This window comes from Rattus norvegicus, chromosome X (assembly GCF_036323735.1).
Source record: "Rattus norvegicus strain BN/NHsdMcwi chromosome X, GRCr8, whole genome shotgun sequence".
Lineage (NCBI taxonomy): Eukaryota > Metazoa > Chordata > Mammalia > Rodentia > Muridae > Rattus > Rattus norvegicus.
The window spans coordinates 82,786,730-82,804,733 of NC_086039.1; the positions used below are offsets into that span (position 1 = coordinate 82,786,730).

The 18,004-nt window shown below is 35.9% G+C and overlaps 1 protein-coding gene across 9 annotated transcripts in view; it reads left to right on the plus strand.

Moving 5' to 3' along the window:
* The window catches only part of Dach2 (dachshund family transcription factor 2), a 565,808-nt gene that overhangs the window by 142,356 nt on the left and 405,448 nt on the right, over positions 1 to 18,004 (plus strand). The window lies entirely within an intron of this gene.

Sequence of the window (18,004 nt, forward strand, 5' to 3'; positions counted from 1 at the left end):
GCCATTCTCACTGGTGTGAGGTGAAATCTCAGGGTTGTTTTGATTTGCATTTCCCTTATGACTAAAGATGTTGAACATTTCTTTAGGTGTTTCTCAGCCATTCGGCATTCCTCAGCTGTGAATTGTTTGTTTAGCTCTGAGCCCCATTTTTTAATAGGGTTATTTGTTTCCCTGCGGTCTAACTTCTTGAGTTCTTTGTATATTTTGGATATAAGGCCTCTATCTGTTGTAGGATTGGTAAAGATCTTTTCCCAATCTGTTGGTTGCCGTTTTGTCCTAACCACAGTGTCCTTTGCCTTACAGAAGCTTTGCAGTTTTATGAGATCCCATTTGTCGATTCTTGATCTTAGAGCATAAGCCATTGGTGTTTTGTTCAGGAAATTTTTTCCAGTGCCCATGTGTTCCAGATGTTTCCCTAGTTTTTCTTCTATTAGTTTGAGTGTATCTGGTTTGATGTGGAGGTCCTTGATCCACTTGGACTTAAGCTTTGTACAGGGTGATAAGCATGGATTGATCTGCATTCTTCTACATGTTGACCTCCAGTTGAACCAGCACCATTTGCTGAAAATGCTATCTTTTTTCCATTTGATGGTTTTGGCTCCTTTGTCAAAAATCAAGTGACCATAGGTGTGTGGGTTCATTTCTGGGTCTTCAATTCTATTCCATTGGTCTATCTGTCTGTCTCACCAATACCATGCAGTTTTTATCACTATTGCTCTGTAATACTGCTTGAGTTCAGGGATAGTGATTCCCCCTGAAGTCCTTTTATTGTTGAGGATAGCTTTAGCTATCCTGGGTTTTTTGTTATTCCAGATGAATTTGCAAATTGTTCTGTCTAACTCTTTGAAGAATTGGATTGGTATTTTGATGGGGATTGAATTGAATCTGTAGATTGCTTTTGGTAAAATGGCCATTTTTACTATATTAATCCTGCCAATCCATGAGCATGGGAGATCTTTCCATCTTCTGAGGTCTTCTTCAATTTCCTTCTTCAGTGTCTTGAAGTTCTTATTGTACAGATCTTTTACTTGCTTGGTTAAAGTCACACTGAGGTACTTTATATTATTTGGGTCTATTATGAAGGGTGTCGTTTCCCTAATTTCTTTCTCGGCTTGTTTCTCTTTTGTATAGAGGAAGACTACTGATTTATTTGAGTTAATTTTATACCCAGCCACTTTGCTGAAGTTGTTTATCAGCTTTAGTAGTTCTCTGGTGGAACTTTTGGGATCACTTAAATATACTATCATGTCATCTGCAAATAGTGATATTTTGACCTCTTCTTTTCCGATCTGTATCCCCTTGATCTCCTTTTGTTGTCTGATTGCTCTGGCTAGAACTTCAAGAACTATATTGAATAAGTAGGGAGAGAGTGGGCAGCCTTGTTTAGTCCCTGATTTTAGTGGGATTGCTTCAAGTTTCTTTCCATTTAGTTTAATGTTAGCAACTGGTTTGCTGTATATGGCTTTTACTATGTTCAGGTATGGGCCTTGAATTCCTATTCTTTCCAGGACTTTTATCATGAAGGGGTGTTGAATTTTGTCAAATGCTTTCTCAGCATCTAATGAAATGATCATGTGGTTTTGTTCTTTCAGTTTGTTTATATAATGGATCACTTTGATGGTTTTCCATATATTAAACCATCCCGGCATGCCTGGGATGAAGCCTACTTGGTCATGGTGGATGATTGTTTTGATGTGCTCTTGGATTCGGTTTGCCAGAATTTTGTTGAGTATTTTTGTGTCGATATTCATAAGGGAAATTGGTCTGAAGTTCTCTTTCTTTGTTGTGCCTTTGTATGGTTTAGGTATAAGAGTAATTGTGGCTTCGTAGAAGGTATTCGGTAGTGATCCATCTGTTTCAATTTTGTGGAATAGTTTGGATAATATTGGTATGAGGTCTTCTATGAAGGTTTGATAGAATTCTGCACTAAACCCGTCTGGACCTGGGCTCCTTTTGGTTGGGAGACCTTTAATGACTGCTTCTATTTCCTTAGGAGTTATGGGGTTGTTTAACTGGTTTATCTGTTCCTGATTTAACTTCGGTACATGGTATCTGTCTAGGAAATTGTCCATTTCCTGAAGATTTCAAGTTTTGTTGAATATAGGTTTTTATAGTAAGATCTGATGATTTTTTGAATTTCCTCTGAATCTGTAGTTATGTCTCCCTTTTCATTTCTGATTTTGTTAATTTGGACGCACTCTCTGTGTCCTCTCATTAGTCTGGCTAAGGGTTTATCTATCTTGTTGATTTTCTCAAAGAACCAACTTTTGGTTCTGTTGATTCTTTCTATGGTCCTTTTTGTTTCTACTTGGTTGATTTCAGCTCTGAGTTTGATTATTTCCTGCCTTCTACTCCTCCTGGGTGTATTTCCTTCTTTTTGTTCTAGAGCTTTTAGGTGTGCTGTCAAGCTGCTGACATATGCTCTTTCCTGTTTCTTTCTCCAGGCACTCAGCCCTATGAGTTTTCCTCTTAGCACAGCTTTCATTGTGTCCCATAAGTTTGGGTATGTTGTACCTTCATTTTCATTAAATTCTAAAAAGTTTTTAATTTCTTTCTTTATTTCTTCCTTGACCAGGTTATCATTGAGTAGAGCATTGTTCAATTTCCAAGTATATGTGGGCATTCTTCCTTGATTGTTATTGAAGACCAGTTTTAGGCAGTGGTGGTCCGATAGCACGCATGGGATTATTTCTATCTTTCTGTACCTGTTGAGGTCCGTTTTTTGACCAATTATATGGTCAATTTTGGAGAAAGTACCATGAGGAGCTGAGAAGAAGGTATATCCTTTTGCTTTAGGATAGAATGTTCTAAAAATATCCGTTAAGTCCATTTGGCTCATGACTTCTCTTAGTCTGTCTACATCTCTGTTTAATTTCTGTTTCCATGATCTGTCCATTGATGAGAGTGGGGTGTTGAAATCTCCCACTATTATTGTGTGAGGTGCAATGTGTGTTTTGAGCTTTAGTAAGGTTTCATTTACATATGTAGGTGCCCTTGTATTTGGGGCATAGATATTTAGGATTGAGAGTTCATCTTGGTGGATTTTTCCTTTGATGAATATGAAGTGTCCTTCCTTATCTTTTTTGATGACTTTTAGTTGAAAATTGATTTTATTTGATATTAGAATGGCAACTCCAGCTTGCTTCTTCCGACCATTTGCTTGGAAAATTGTTTTCCAGCCTTTCACTCTGAGGTAATGTCTTTCTTTGTCTCTGAGGTGTGTTTCCTGTAGGCAGCAGAATGCAGGGTCCTCGTTGCATATCCAGTTTGTTAATCTATTTCTTTTTATTGGGGAGTTGAGGCCATTGATGTTGAGAGATATTAAGGAATAGTGATTATTGCTTCCCGTTATATTCATATTTGGATGTGAGGTTATGTTTGTGTGCTTTCATTCTCTTTGTTTTGTTGCCAAGACGATTACTTTCTTGCTTCTTCTAGGGTATAGCTTTGCTCCTTATGTTGGGCTTTACCATTTATTATCCTTTGTAGTGCTGGAATTGTAGAAAGATATTGTGTAAATTTGGTTTTGTCATGGAATATCTTGTTTTCTCCATCTATGTTAATTGAGAGTTTTGCAGGATACAGTAACCTGGGCTGGCATTTGTGTTCTCTTAGGGTCTGTATGACATCAGTCCAGGATCTTCTGGCCTTCATAGTTTATGGCGAGAAGTCTGGTATGATTCTAATAGGTCTGCCTTTATATGTTACTTGACCTTTTTCCCTTACTGCTTTTAATATTCTTTCTTTATTTTGTGCGTTTGGTGTTTTGACAATTATGTGACGGGAGGTGTTTCTTTTCTGGTCCAATCTATTTGGAGTTCTGTAGGCTTCTTGTATGCCTATGGGTATCTCTTTTTTTAGGTTAGGGAAGTTTTCTTCTATGATTTTGTTGAAGATATTTACTGTTCCTTTGAGCTGGGAGTCTTCACTCTCTTCTATACCTATTATCCTTAGGTTTGATCTTCTCATTGAGTCCTGGATTTCCTGTATGTTTTGGACCAGTAGCTTTTTCCGCTTTACATTATCTTTGACAGTTGAGTCAATGATTTCTATGGAATCTTCTGCTCCTGAGATTCTCTCTTCCATCTCTTGTGTTCTGTTGGTGAGGCTTGTATCTACAGCTCCTTGTCTCTTCTTTTGGTTTTCTATATCCAGGGTTGTTTCCATGTGTTCTTTCTTGATTGCTTCTATTTCCATTTTTAATTCCTTCAACTGTTTGATTGTGTTTTCCTGGAATTCTTTCAGGGATTTTTGCGATTCTTTCAGGGATTTTTGCGATTTCTCTCTGTAGGCTTCTACTTGTTTATTAATGTTTTCCTGTGTTTCTCTAAGGGAGTTCTTCATGTCTTTCTTGAAGTCCTCCAGCATCATGATCAAATATGATTTTGAAACTAGATCTTGCTTTTCTGGTGTGTTTGGATATTCCATGTTTGTTTTGGTGGGAGAATTGGGCTCCGATGATGCCATGTAGTCTTGGTTTCTGTTGTTTGGGTTCCTGAGCTTGCCTCTCGCCATCAGATTATCTCTAGTGTTACTTTGTTCTGCTATTTCTGACAGTGGCTAGACTGTCCTATAAGCCTGTGTGTCAGGAGTGCTGTAGACCTGTTTTCCTCTCTTTCAGTCAGTTATGGGGACAGAGTGTTCTGCTTTCGGGCGTGTAGTTTTTCCTCTCTACAGGTCTTCAGCTGTTCCTGTGTGCCTGTGTCTTGAGTTCACCAGGCAGCTTTCTTGCAGCAGAAAAGTTGGTCTTACCTGTGGTCCCGAGGCTCAAGTTTGCTTGTGGGGTGCTGCCCACGGGCTCTCTGCAGAGGCAGCAACCAGGTAGATATGTGCCTCCCCTTCCGGGAGCTTCAGTGCACCAGGGTTCCAGATGGCCTTTGGTGTTTTCCTCTGGCGTCGGAGATGTGTATGCAGAGTGCAGTCTCTTCTGGTTTCCCAGGCGTGTCTGCCTCTCTGAGGGTTTAGCTCTCCCTCCCACGGGATTTGGGTGCAGAGAACTGTTTATCCGGTCTGTTTCCTTCAGGTTCCAGTGGTGTCTCAGGCAGGGGTCCTGCCGCTCGTGGGCCCTCCCCCACGGGAGCCCAGAGGCCTTATACAGTTTCCTCTTGGTTCAGGGATGTGGGCAAGGATGGGCAGTGTTGGTGGTCTCTTCCGCTCTGCAGCCTCAGGAGTGCCCACCTGACCAGGCTGTGAGGTCTCTTTCCCACGGGGTCTGGGAGCAGAGAGCTGCTGCGGGCCGGGATCCGCGGGTGGGGCCGGGATCCGCGGGTGTGGGACTTCCAGTAAACACAGGACGTGCCCGGTCCTAGAGGAATTCTGCCTCTGTGTGTCCCGATTTCACCAGGCAGCTTTCTTGCAGCAGACAAGTTGGTCTTACCTGTGGTCCTGAGGCTCAAGTTTGCTCGCGGGGTGCTGCCCACGTGCTCTCTGTGGCGGACTCAACCAGGTAGACCTGTGCCGCCCCTTCCGGGAGCTTCAGTGCACCAGGGTTCCAGATGGCCTTTGGTGTTTTCCTCTGGCGTCTGAGATGTATGTACAGAGAGCAGTCTCTTCTGGTTTCCCAGGCTTGTGTGCCTCTCTGAAGGTTTAGCTCTCCCTCCCATGGGATTTGGGTGCAGAGAACTGTTTATCCGGTCTGTTTCCTTCAGGTTCAGGCGGTGTCTCAGGCAGGGGTCCTGCCGCTCCTGGGCAGCCATGTTCTTTTCAAAAGGTATTTTTGATAATTGAAGTATAAGGTGAAGAATGTTTTCTTCCCTACTATCATTGATGTTTTCACAAAATATTATCTGATTAGCGTTAAACTATTTCAATTACATAAATGATTGTATTGATTTTGTTATACAACAACACAGTGAAGTTAGTCACATAAACCTAATGTTTTAGTGACTTTGAACCGAACTTAGGGGCTTGTTTATTCTCCACTGAGCAATATCGTCATGAATTTAGGCTTTGATCCACTGTCAAATATTTATTATATTGCATTTTCAACATCTCATCTACAAAACTTCTTGCTTACACTCATGTGCAAGTATACGTGCTTTTCCTTGTTTGTTTCTTTATTTTACTTGTAGAGTGTATTGTGAACAAATTAAAGCTAAAAACCTAATGTTTGCAATGAATAATAAAATTGTATTTACCTCTGAAAAACAGTTCAGCAAAATCAAGGGGCCTGTTTTCAACCTTTTGTTTCTCCACAGAGAAACTTACTGATATGTAGATTTGCATATTGTGTTCAGCATATGAAAAGTCTATACCAGATAGTAATTGCAGAAGACTGAAATGCTATTCTTATATAATTTACAGAATAATTTTCTCATGTATAGTGATTGTTCTTGCACTACTGCTATGATTCTATTCTATTTTATTTATTGTTTTAAGTTTCAGCAACCAGAGACTATTAAAATAGGATATGAGCTACTTTTCTATTTAAATTCTGTAAAGGCAAAGATGATTTAAATAATAAAGTCAAGGCTTTTAAAATCTTTTTGAATTCTTTGTCTCTATTCACTAAATGCTCTGTAATTTGTATCTAAAGAATTTAAGACCTATTTAGTGTCTCCTTGCTATTGATTTTTTTTTCATTTTCATTTGTTCTGATTGTGGTGGGTAAATGGGGAGTGTTAGGTAATGGGGAAATGCTATTTGTGAGTATAGCCAAAATCTATTGTTTCCCATTACAAATGCACCTTCAGAAAGAACTGGGTGGTCTTTCACTGACCTTGCTGGTTTTTTTTCTTTTTTCTTATGGGCAGGCATTCACAGATACAAAGATGTTCCTCATTATACACCAACAGCCTTACAAATAAGCAGAGGAAAAGACCAAGTATCTCATATTGGATTGCAACAATAGGCAAGAAGGGAAAAAAACAAAAAACAAAAAACAAAGAAGGCCTACTTGCCTTAGAGAGATTTTCACTGTTAAGATGGTTATAATTTATTCTGTGCTGAAGACAAATAATGCAATGACAAAGAGTCCAAAAAAGTAGTAAGTGACATAAAAAAGACGTAAGAAAAGCATGATGTGGTTGGTAGAAAGGATATATTAGTCCTATCTGGTGGGTAATATAGTTATCTCTATTAAAAAGTATTTACTTTCACATCATGGACACGGGTGAGGAGTTCTCTCTCCTTCCCTTTTATTGTTCTTTCAATTTCCAAAAGCATTCTTTCCATAATTGGTTGAATTAAGAAACTAAACGATGGGGAGGATTTTCACCAAAAACCTTTGAGATGACTTTTGGGGAAGATTTCAGAAAAATCTGTGGCTGGTAGTATTTTAGAGAATGACATAGATTAGAGATGATACTATACACGGGGTCACTTTTGAATAAAGAAGCACTTATACATTACTTGAGAAGTCATCTATAGCAATAGCCATTAGGAAGAGATAAAGACAAAGAAGAGCAGCTATGCAGTAGAAACAAACATACAGACAGCTTCTCTAAAGGAGAAAAACAGCAGTGTAAAAAGCCAGAATGCCCAAGAAGAAATCAATAATCATCACCAGATCTGCTCATTCAGTAGTAATCATAACATTGTAAAAGTTTCAACTAGAGCTTTAGATAAGCTTCTGAATACACATAAAATATTGGAAATTTTAATTGGAGACTTGTTGGGTTTTGTGATTTTACTAAAATATTATAGTAGATTTCTAAGATAGAACACAATATTTATTCTAACCAAGAGGAAATTACTTTGAATTTGACTGGAATCAAGAGATAAAGGCAAGAATAAAATTTTAGATGAGCAAAAGAGATTGTATAGAACATGTTTGAGACATCAGAAAACAAATAAATGGTATGGAAGGACCACCATGTTCTGTAACAGAGGTAATTTCAGTTTCACTCAGTTCTCTAACCCACAAATTTTAACATTGCAATAAAATAGTATTTAAATAAGAAGCTATAAAAATATCAAAACACTCATAATATTCAAATGTCATACATCAATACGTGGGAAATAATGTAAATAAATTAATACTGACTTTAAACTTTTACATACATATGTGAAACTATTTGGAGTGAAGTTGTATTTAAATATTTAGAATATATGTAAGAAGGGAAGAGGATAAATAATATAGTTATAACTTAAAATTAAAAAACTATTTAGAAAATATTTTATTTTATTAAAACTTTCAGAGGGGACTTAGAACTAATGAGGTTTCATCTTGAAAGCTTCCTTTGAAATCAATACAATTACTCAAAGACTAGTTAGCCTACCCATAGCTTGTAAAGACTTTTATACCGTCCTATAATGTTGGACTGATCTCATTATCTATGGAGTGTTTTAGTAGTTAGGTTTTGTTGTTTGTAAAGAATGTCAGCCTAGTGATTACAAGCCCATAATAGTGCCCTAAAGGCACACAAAAAGTACCAATTGAACAGGGAGTAAGAAGGTAGAATTCAGACTTCATTTTTTTTAAGTGACCAGTGTTAATAGTAAAACAAAAATAACTATTATAAAAAAATCCATAGGAGAATAAAGTAGTTGGAAGACAGCAATTTTCACTAGACAATTGTTCTAACACTTTATACGTATTTATAGAAATTTTCCAAGCTGAAAGTTCAAAATAAAGCTAATTGCTTGGAGAAGTGAAACTAAGAATGTTTGAAAAATAAAAATTAGACTTATTTTCACCTACATGTGTTGCTATTGCAAGACTTTTCTACAGGGTATATGATGGGATTACCTCATATGTACAATTCTACTTAGATTTTTATATTTAGATCTAGTATATTTGCATACATGTGTATACAAAGTGTTACATATATATTTTTTTATTGGAATGTACCATTTAAAAGGAAGGACTAGATGTACCTTAACATTATAAATTATGAACTGTAAACACAGAATGGGTCTCTGAGTTTCTATAATTTTTAAACAGTAAAGATTGAAGAACATATCATAGATAATAATGAGGCCAAATCAGTACATACATGAAGGGAGTATCTCAATCATGTTTCTAACAGTACAAATATTGTGAAAAAGATACACACATTTCATTAAAGGTGAAACCTGGTAAGGAATATCTGAGTTTTTAGCTTTTCTATTTCATTTTTTTTTCAATAGCAGGCAAAGAGATTAAATCTCTACCACTTTCTTAGTTGGAAAAAAAAAATCTGCGTTGTTTTCGTCAGTATTTTCTGAAAGGTAGAAAGGATATGCCCCTTAGCTAAATATTACTAACAGTTATTGTAGTAAGTTTTTTATGTATTAGAAGAAAAAGACTATGCCTCAGGAGTATTAACTCCTGTCAAATGCTAACAACTTCCCAGAGGAATTTTAATTTGATATAAATGAATTTTAGGTAGGTTTCAAAATTTAAGAAGAAGGCAGTTGACATATTTTGTGGGTAAAGTGGTCAGTTTATCTAGCTTGGTTTTACAAATAAACATACTATATTCTACAGAGAGAAAACAATTTGCATATAGTCACATAGGTAAGTACTTGTCCCCTTTGAAAAATTAATTCAAAGTTTTATGCCTTGTTCAACTCCTCTCTCTTTACCATTGTTAGATGTTGTTAAAGTGAATTTGTAACATTATTTCTTGAACTTCAAATATATTATTTATTGATAATATAATCACATGATTACAGTGTTTCTTGTTCCATTTCTGCAGTGTTTCCATGGTATGTTTTCACTATGATAATGCTAGCTTGAGACTTTCAGTTGAAGGTTTTTTCCCTATTTTCTTTTATCTTCACTTGCTTGTGACAACTTCCTGAGCCATCTTGTCCTCCTCTTATAGCCTTTCCATGCATTCTCTATACCCTGTCAGTTTTGTTTCCTAAACCATGGTTCTCTTGCAGTCTTCATTCTTCAAAACTTAATTTCAATATCCAAATCAAATTTACACTTAACAATTAAGGTTTTACTGCTCACTCCAGGTAAAGATGATAACCTTCATCAGGAAATTCTTACAGAATTTACTTCACTAATCTACTCCTTATTAATAGCATATCTCTGAGTGAATATTTTATTCCAAGAAATCAAGTAAGAGTTGTAACTTTGTTTCTGTGTCTTTCTAGATTATAATATTGTTGATGGTAGACACTGTGTTTGAAGATATTTATCTTCTTCATAGTCCATAGCACACAGACATTTTAACATAGCTGGTGATCAATAAGCATTTGTATAATAAATATTGAATCCAGAAGCAACTCTGACAGTGTGAGGCCCCCATGGTGTTCATATGCAAACTGTGGGGTATCAAGTATGTTAAAAGAGTTTTTCTCAATTCTTAAGGAAATTTATTTTTTTATAACTTAAAAATTACAAACTTTAACAAGGAGATTATCAAGATAAATAGCATTTCAGTCTTATTCACATAGATAAATGTCAATTAGAATTAAAAGAGTACCTTATACACTAAAGTCTTGTTTATAGAAGCTCAAAGATGATTCATATTCACACATGCAAAATACTACAATTGCTTGTCTGAAGTTTAGGAAATGCTCTGTTAAATGTAAAGGATGAACCAATACTATTTAGATATGACATCGGTAAAGTGTAAAGTAACTATGTCTAGTTTCTCAAAAGTTAATACTTTGTAATTTTAAGTGCTTGTCTCTATTCTTTTAATTAGTAAAGAATATGCATTTTATTTATCTTTAAATAGAGTGGTCCTTTTAAAGGATTAAGTCAGGGGATGAGCATAAAGGATTTAACAGACTTTCAAAACAGTAATCCTCTTTATTCCTACTCAGCCCCCACCCTCAGGAGTACAAGTAAGATCCTGTCCAGGATTCCTTTGCTCTGACCCTGCTTGATTTTCTTTATCTGCAGCTTGACTAACCCAGAGAGGATTACTAGAATAATTAATTGGTAAATGAATTTATTTTCTTAGAAACAATTCAGCCTAGTTTTGCTTATAGGACTTTCACCTTTTCAAATCTAATTTCAGCTTCATTAGACAAATTAGTCAAATGTGAGAAGTCTTATAATAAAATAATTCTTGTGCTTATCAATAATCAGTATATTTTATTGTATTAAATACATTTAGATTTAACATTTTTAGGTGGGCTTTGATTTCAAAGAGCATTCACTCAACTTGTAAAGCATGATGGTTGTTATATTCTACAATAATTTATGTGGATACTGCATAGCAAAAATAGATTTTTAAAATATGTTTCATGAAAATAAAATTGAAGATGATATAGTGATGATCTTCAGTAAATTTAAAATGTTCTTCCACATGGAAAATATTAATTATTTGCTAAGTATTTCTTGATGATTTTTACAAGGCAGCATTTGCCTTAGGTGTTAGGTATTATGTGATGATTAATAGTGAATAAAAAGCAAAATTTGTTCTTCGATAGCACTTTTTTCATTGGGACAAAACAGCAACCTACAGATTAGGAAAAGATCTTTACCAATCCTATAACTGATAGAGGGCTAATATCTAATATATATAAAGAACTCAAGAAGTTAGACTACAGAGAACCAAATAAACCTATTAAAAATGGGATACAGAGCTAAACAAAGATTTCTCAACTGAAGAATTGAATTGAATGGCTAAAAAAGCACCTAAAGAAATGTTCAACATTCTTAGTCATCAAGGAGATGCAAATCAAAACAACCCTGAGATTCCACCTCACACCAGTCAGAATGGCTAAGATCAAAAACTCGGGTGACAAAAGTTGCTGGCTAGAATGTGAAGAAAGAGGAAGAACTTCTCCACTGGATGTGGGATTCAACCTGGTACAACCACTCTGGAAATCAGTCTGGAGATTTCTCAGAAAATTAGAAATAGTTCTACCTGAGGACCCAGCTATACTTCTCTTGGACATATACCCAAAAGATGCCCCAACATATAACAAAGACACATGCTCCACTATGTTCATAGCAGCCTTATTTATAATATCCAGAATCTGGAAAGAACGCAGATGTCCCTCAGCAGAGTAATGGATACAAAAAGTGTTGTACATCTACACTATGGAGGACTACTCAGCTATTAAAAACAATGACTTCATGAAGTTTGCAGGCAAATGGATGGAACTAAAAAATATTATCCTGGGTGAGGTAATCCTGTCACAAATGAACACACAGTGTACTCACTGATAAGTGGACATTAGGCAAAAAGCTCGGAATACCCAAGATACAACTCATAAACTACATGAAGCTCAAGAAGAAGGAAGACCGAAGTGAGGATGCTTCAGTCCTACTTAGAAGGGGGAACAAAATAATCACAGAAGGTAGAAAGAAGGAGGGACTTGGGAGGGAGAGAGGAGGGGCAGGGGAAAAAGGGGACAGGATCAGATATGGGAGGAGTCTTGAAGATGTTCAGAGGGTCAAGAAATTGAACAGAAGTGTGTAGCAGAGGGGGATGGGAAACTGGGGGTAGCCACCATAAAGTCTCAGATGCCAGGAAAGCAAAAGGCTCCCAGGACCCAAAGAGATTGACATATAGAGACCATAATCAGAGGTTAGACAGGGCCCCTGGTTGAGGGATGGGGCCACCCATCCATCTCAAAGGCAAAATATGTTGAAAATTAAAAAAAAATAATTGTACATCATGAAGCATACATTTTAGTTATCAAGCTCAAAGCTATGCTTGGTGTTATACTCCTCATATAGACACTATAATGTTTAAAGCAGAGCAGTATTTTATTGTTTCAGTTTTATATCATATCATGACCTTAGAACGAATTAAAAGTTAATAAAGCAGCATTTGGATCTAATTACCAAAAGATATTATCGAAATGCTTTAAATCAGCTGCTACAGAACACATTGAGCTGTAAAGTGTATGAAGGAAGTTATGAACCAAAATTGAAGATACTCCCTTCTAATCTTCAAACAACAGTTATACAATAGCTAATGTGATCTCATCTCCAAAGAAAACTGTAAAAGGTTTTTAATATATATTTTCTATGAATTTGTCTCTTCTATCAATAACAATGGTTGGGATGGGTAGAAATTACTTTATTCTATTTATTTACTATAAATAAATAAATAGAATAAATTTTCTCAGTAAAAAATTTAATTGATATATTGCGTTAGAGGCACAAATGACAAGATTGGAAGACCTTAAGAAGCGGCCTAGTTAAGCAGTTCCACCAAAATATAAATTTGTTGTAAGTTAATAACTGTATCTACTTAAAATCATAAAGACCATTTTCATTGGAATTTAAATACATCCTTATTATTTTAATTCAATATTGTAATTTTTGTGACCATAATCAAAGTTCTTTTTAGTGTCTTAGTTTGCTTCTTGGATGGTGTGCTAAAATGCTAACCAAAACAACTCATGTGAAGAAATGGTCGGTATGATACAATGGTTAGAGTCTTCCATGGAAGGATACGAAAAGTAGTAACTAAGTACCGGAACCTTGATATAGGGAGTGAAAGAGCGATCACAGAGACACAACACTTACTGGTTTGCTAAGCTGGTGTTCACAGTGCTGCATATCCAAACACCAATTGCTAATGGATAGTACTCTATGCAGTGGGTTGGGCACTGTTTTGCCAATAAGAAATCAAATAAATATCCTGAAAACTTTCCCACAGGCAAATCTTATGAAAACAATTCACTAATTGAGATTCCTTTCCGCAGATGTGTATAAGTCTGTGAAATGTTGACAAAATCCAATTATGACTTATGGAATCTGTCTTCATCTGAACAACCTGCATTAAGTACACTTCTGTAAATGACAGTGGCAACTTCAAGGATCAAAGGGGTATTTTCCTTCATTACATGAGGACCATCGATCTTTTTCTACAATAGATAATCAATCTTGTACTTTTAAATGAATCCCCCATTAATAACATACACATACTGGAATTTCCAAAGCCTCTAAACTTCATAAGAGAAAATTGATTAGTATTTGGGTGTATCATACGTCAGAACTTAAAAATAATTTTCATACAACTCAAACTCAAATTTCTATTCGTACTAGAGGGACAGCATAAATTCTTTTGGAAGTCCTAGGATAAGATAATGTGATATTGTTGGGACCAACATAATGCTGCTTATTGTCTTTTTATTTCATTATTGACCAATTTTCTTCCATGCTAGAATATTGCCTGTTATCTTGTGTAGATAGCCACAGCTGCTGTGAGTTTAAGAGGGCAGCATTCCTATTATAATCAGAAGACCCTGATTTGTTTCAGTATCCTCTGATTTCTGGCTTTTGCAAATTTTCACTTCTTCTGTGATGGTCCAAGCCTTTGAGGGAAGTGCTATAGATGTCCCATTTGTGGCTGAGCATTATTCTAGTAACACTTAGTGTTTGCAGTTTAATCAGTTGTGAATTTCTGCATGAACCATTGCCCATTGCACAAAAGAACCTTCTCTGACCAGGTTTGAGAGGTATGGGTTTACATATTAAAATTTTAGAGGGAAGTTTGCTACTGTGTCTTTTTAGCAAAAGAGTAGTTGGTTTACCACTGGGGCTTTTGAACTCCCCAACCATGTTTTTTTTTTTTTTCCCAGATTGACAGTATCAGTCAAATGATTTTTTTCAGTGGTCTAAGTATTTGGTTTCAAGATGAGAATTTCATATCTATGAAAGTTCTTTTTTTTTAAGTAAAATTGTACATTTTATTTTCTTTTTTTTTTTTATTAACTTGAGTATTTCTTATATACATTTCGAGTGTTATTCCCTTTCCTGGTTTCCGGGCAAACATCCCCCTCCCCCCTCCCCTTCCTTAGGGGTGTTCCCCTCCCCATCCTCCCCCCATTGCCGCCCTCCCCCCATAGACTAGTTCACTGGGGGTTCAGTCTTAGCAGGACCCAGGGCTTCCCCTTCCACTGGTGCTCTTACTAGGATATTCATTGCTACCTATGGGGTCAGAGTCCAGGGTCAGTCCATGTACAGTCTTTAGGTAGTGGCTTAGTCCCTGGAAGCTCTGGTTGCTTGGCATTGTTGTACTTTTGGGGTCTCGAGCCCCTTCAAGCTCTTCCAGTTCTTTCTCTGATTCCTTCAATAGGGGACCTATTCTCAGTTCAGTGGTTTGCTGCTGGCATTCGCCTCTGTATTTGCTGTATTCTGGCTGTGTCTCTCAGGAGAGATCGAAAGTTCTATGAAACTTAATCCAGTTTAATTTTGATATTTTACTTCAATCAGTTGCTTTAATTTTGTTGAGCTTTAATTATATTCACAGCCCTGAAGCTGGAAGAATAAATGTACATAAATTTATTTGTCAATAAGATACATTGTAAAATGGTCTCAATTGCAATGAAAATATCCTGCTTATTATTATTACATTTTGCTCTAATCAAAAAGCTAAAATTGCATATACACTGTTGTAATGAAGTACAACAGTGGTGATGGTTAGAGATGATTCATTATTATTACTTCTATGAAATTTTAGGGACCTTTATTTTGAAAAGTTTTGAATGTATATATTATGTATCTGTAAAGGATTTTGTTTGGCCTAGGGGGTTTGTTCTTCTTTTCAGAGTTAAAAGTTCATGTAAACCCTGTTAATATTGAACTCATAGTAACTAACTCCCAATCTCCTGCTTTTTATATCCATAACAAGAGACCACCATGCCCTTCCTGATAGAGGATTACAAAGACTATAATTTTACTAATATTTCTGCATGTGAATTTTAGGACTTTGTTCATGATTTTAATTTCATTGCCCAAATTTAGATATGTGAAAGTACAAGAAATCGAAAGTGCTGTAGAATAGGATGAATGGGGGGCTTTATCAAATACTCCCCCACATCTTTAAGAAATCTAGATGATTTTATTTTTATTGTGCATTATTCTATACTGAGATGGTGATATTAGTAGCATCATAAGGTTTAATCAGTGAAATGTTTTAGTATTTTTATTACTTTTAACATTTAGTAAATCTACAGTGAAATATTTGATATCACAATAAGAGACAATTAAAGTAAGGCATGATGGCACATGACTATTATCATAGCACTTGAGTAGTACAAACAGAAAGATCAAAAGTTACACTACATAGCATTATCCTAAATTTAAAATTCAGATTACAGAAGTCAACTATTTAGAATGGCAAGAGTAATAATGTGCCATTTATACCTCCGAGTTTTACATGTATTGATTCAATGATCCATGGCTTAAAAATATTTGGAAATGTTGTGCATCCATATTAGACATACCCACCTCTCCAGTTATTTTTTGTTAATAGCATGGCAGAATATCTCTTTTGGGGCATTCTTTTGTATTGTGTATTTTAAGTTATCCAGATATAATTTAATGCACACCACAGGGTACTTATGCATATTGTATACAAAGGGAAATGAAAATTTTAAAAGGGTTTATGCATTCACAGATTTTGATGTGTGGGTATTCTGGAATGAATCCCCTGTAGTTACTGAAGCATTGTTAGATATGTGATTTAATTTGTAGACCTTAAATATTTAGCACCAGTGCCAGTCTTATGCATTAGTTATAAAATATGTATTTTATATTGTGCAAGTAAGGAAATTTCAAATATTGTATATATTTAAAACATAGAAATTGCCACAATTTTTTTCAAAAATAAGTAATTTTATAATCTAGCTATATGGCTTCAGTGATAGAAAACTTAGTTTTGTACACAAAAGAAAAGCCCCCAAATCTAGTGATAGATTTCCAATCGGGCTATGGAAGTGTATAGTAATATTTATTTGATACTTAGTGTATTCTATTTAAAGGAATATCTTTTCAAAAAGTGTTTATTGAATGAACTGTAAAACATAATCAAATACTTCTCACAGTGAAGTGACAGAATAGAAAGACAGATATAAAGGGTTTTTTTCCTCCCATGTCTTCACCCTAGTGACCCTAGATATATGTTTGCATTTGTTGTTTATTTATACACCCTTTCACAGATCTTTGAAATAAGGAAACAGTTGCTAGAAAAAAACCAAACAATAAAAATTGAAATTTATTAAATAAGAAAGTCATTAGAAGAAAAAAATGAAAACACAAACACGGACTCTTTTTTATTTCTGAGATGTATTTTTATCACATATCTCCTTTCCATTTTTTACCTCCAAACCCGCCCACGTACCTGTTTCCTCCAGCATCCAAATTCATGGACCTTCTTTTCTCCAATTTTAATCACATTCAAATTGTGTAATTTATATACATATATATCTCCCAATATGACCTGGTGAATCCATGTAATGTTATTTGTATGTTTGTATGTATTTTTTTCAAGAATACATACAAGTTTGGTACTGAATAACAAACTGTGTGCTATACCTTAGGGTGTACCATCTCTCCCATTCCCAACTTGCCTCAGTGACCAAATCAGCTCAGTCAGTCAACCATTTTTCCAGGGCAGGAGTGAGGATTGAAAAGAAAAAAGACAGACAACATTTAACATGACCCCAGCCAGTTCTGGGGCTGAAGCAGATGTTTTATTTTCCAATCTGCTTTTATACTACTTTAATCACATGCAGAATAATAAAATCAGTTCTGGGTCAAGTAACCAGCAAGGCTCCTGTAAGCACCTTTCTAGGGGCTAGTCAGGATGACCAAGAGGAAAGGACTGCTGTACATGCTTCTGCTTAGCCTGTGCTGGGCTTTGCATTAACTCAAATGTAAATATTCTTAATCAAGGCCCATTTCCTGAGCCCAAGCCTAAAGCCAGATTCCTACCTTAGGCTTCTTTCTTTTGTCCTGATAAGGTCAAATTTCCTCCAAGTATCTAGAAATCAAGTGCCCAGAAGCAAAGCAAGTGGCCCCATAAGGCTCTCCACATCTCCCCCTTATCTATTTCATAAACATTTCATAAACATAACTATCTTGGGTCATTCTGACAAGAATGCCTTACCTACCCGTCATGGAATGTGCATTATCAAAAGCAATGCCATTCTGTCTTAAGCTGGTAAGTCTCTGTGCAATATCTTACCTGTTCTTGGCTTGCCAACCTGTTAACTCAATAACTCTGTATGGGGGTCCATTTATAGTTTCAAGCAATGAATTATAGTGGTCAACATGTTGCTGTTGTTAAAGGCAGGCTTTATCACAATGAGCAGGAATAAAAGTATTCCTAGGACAAGAAGGGCTAGCATGATCAAGCTATATATACTA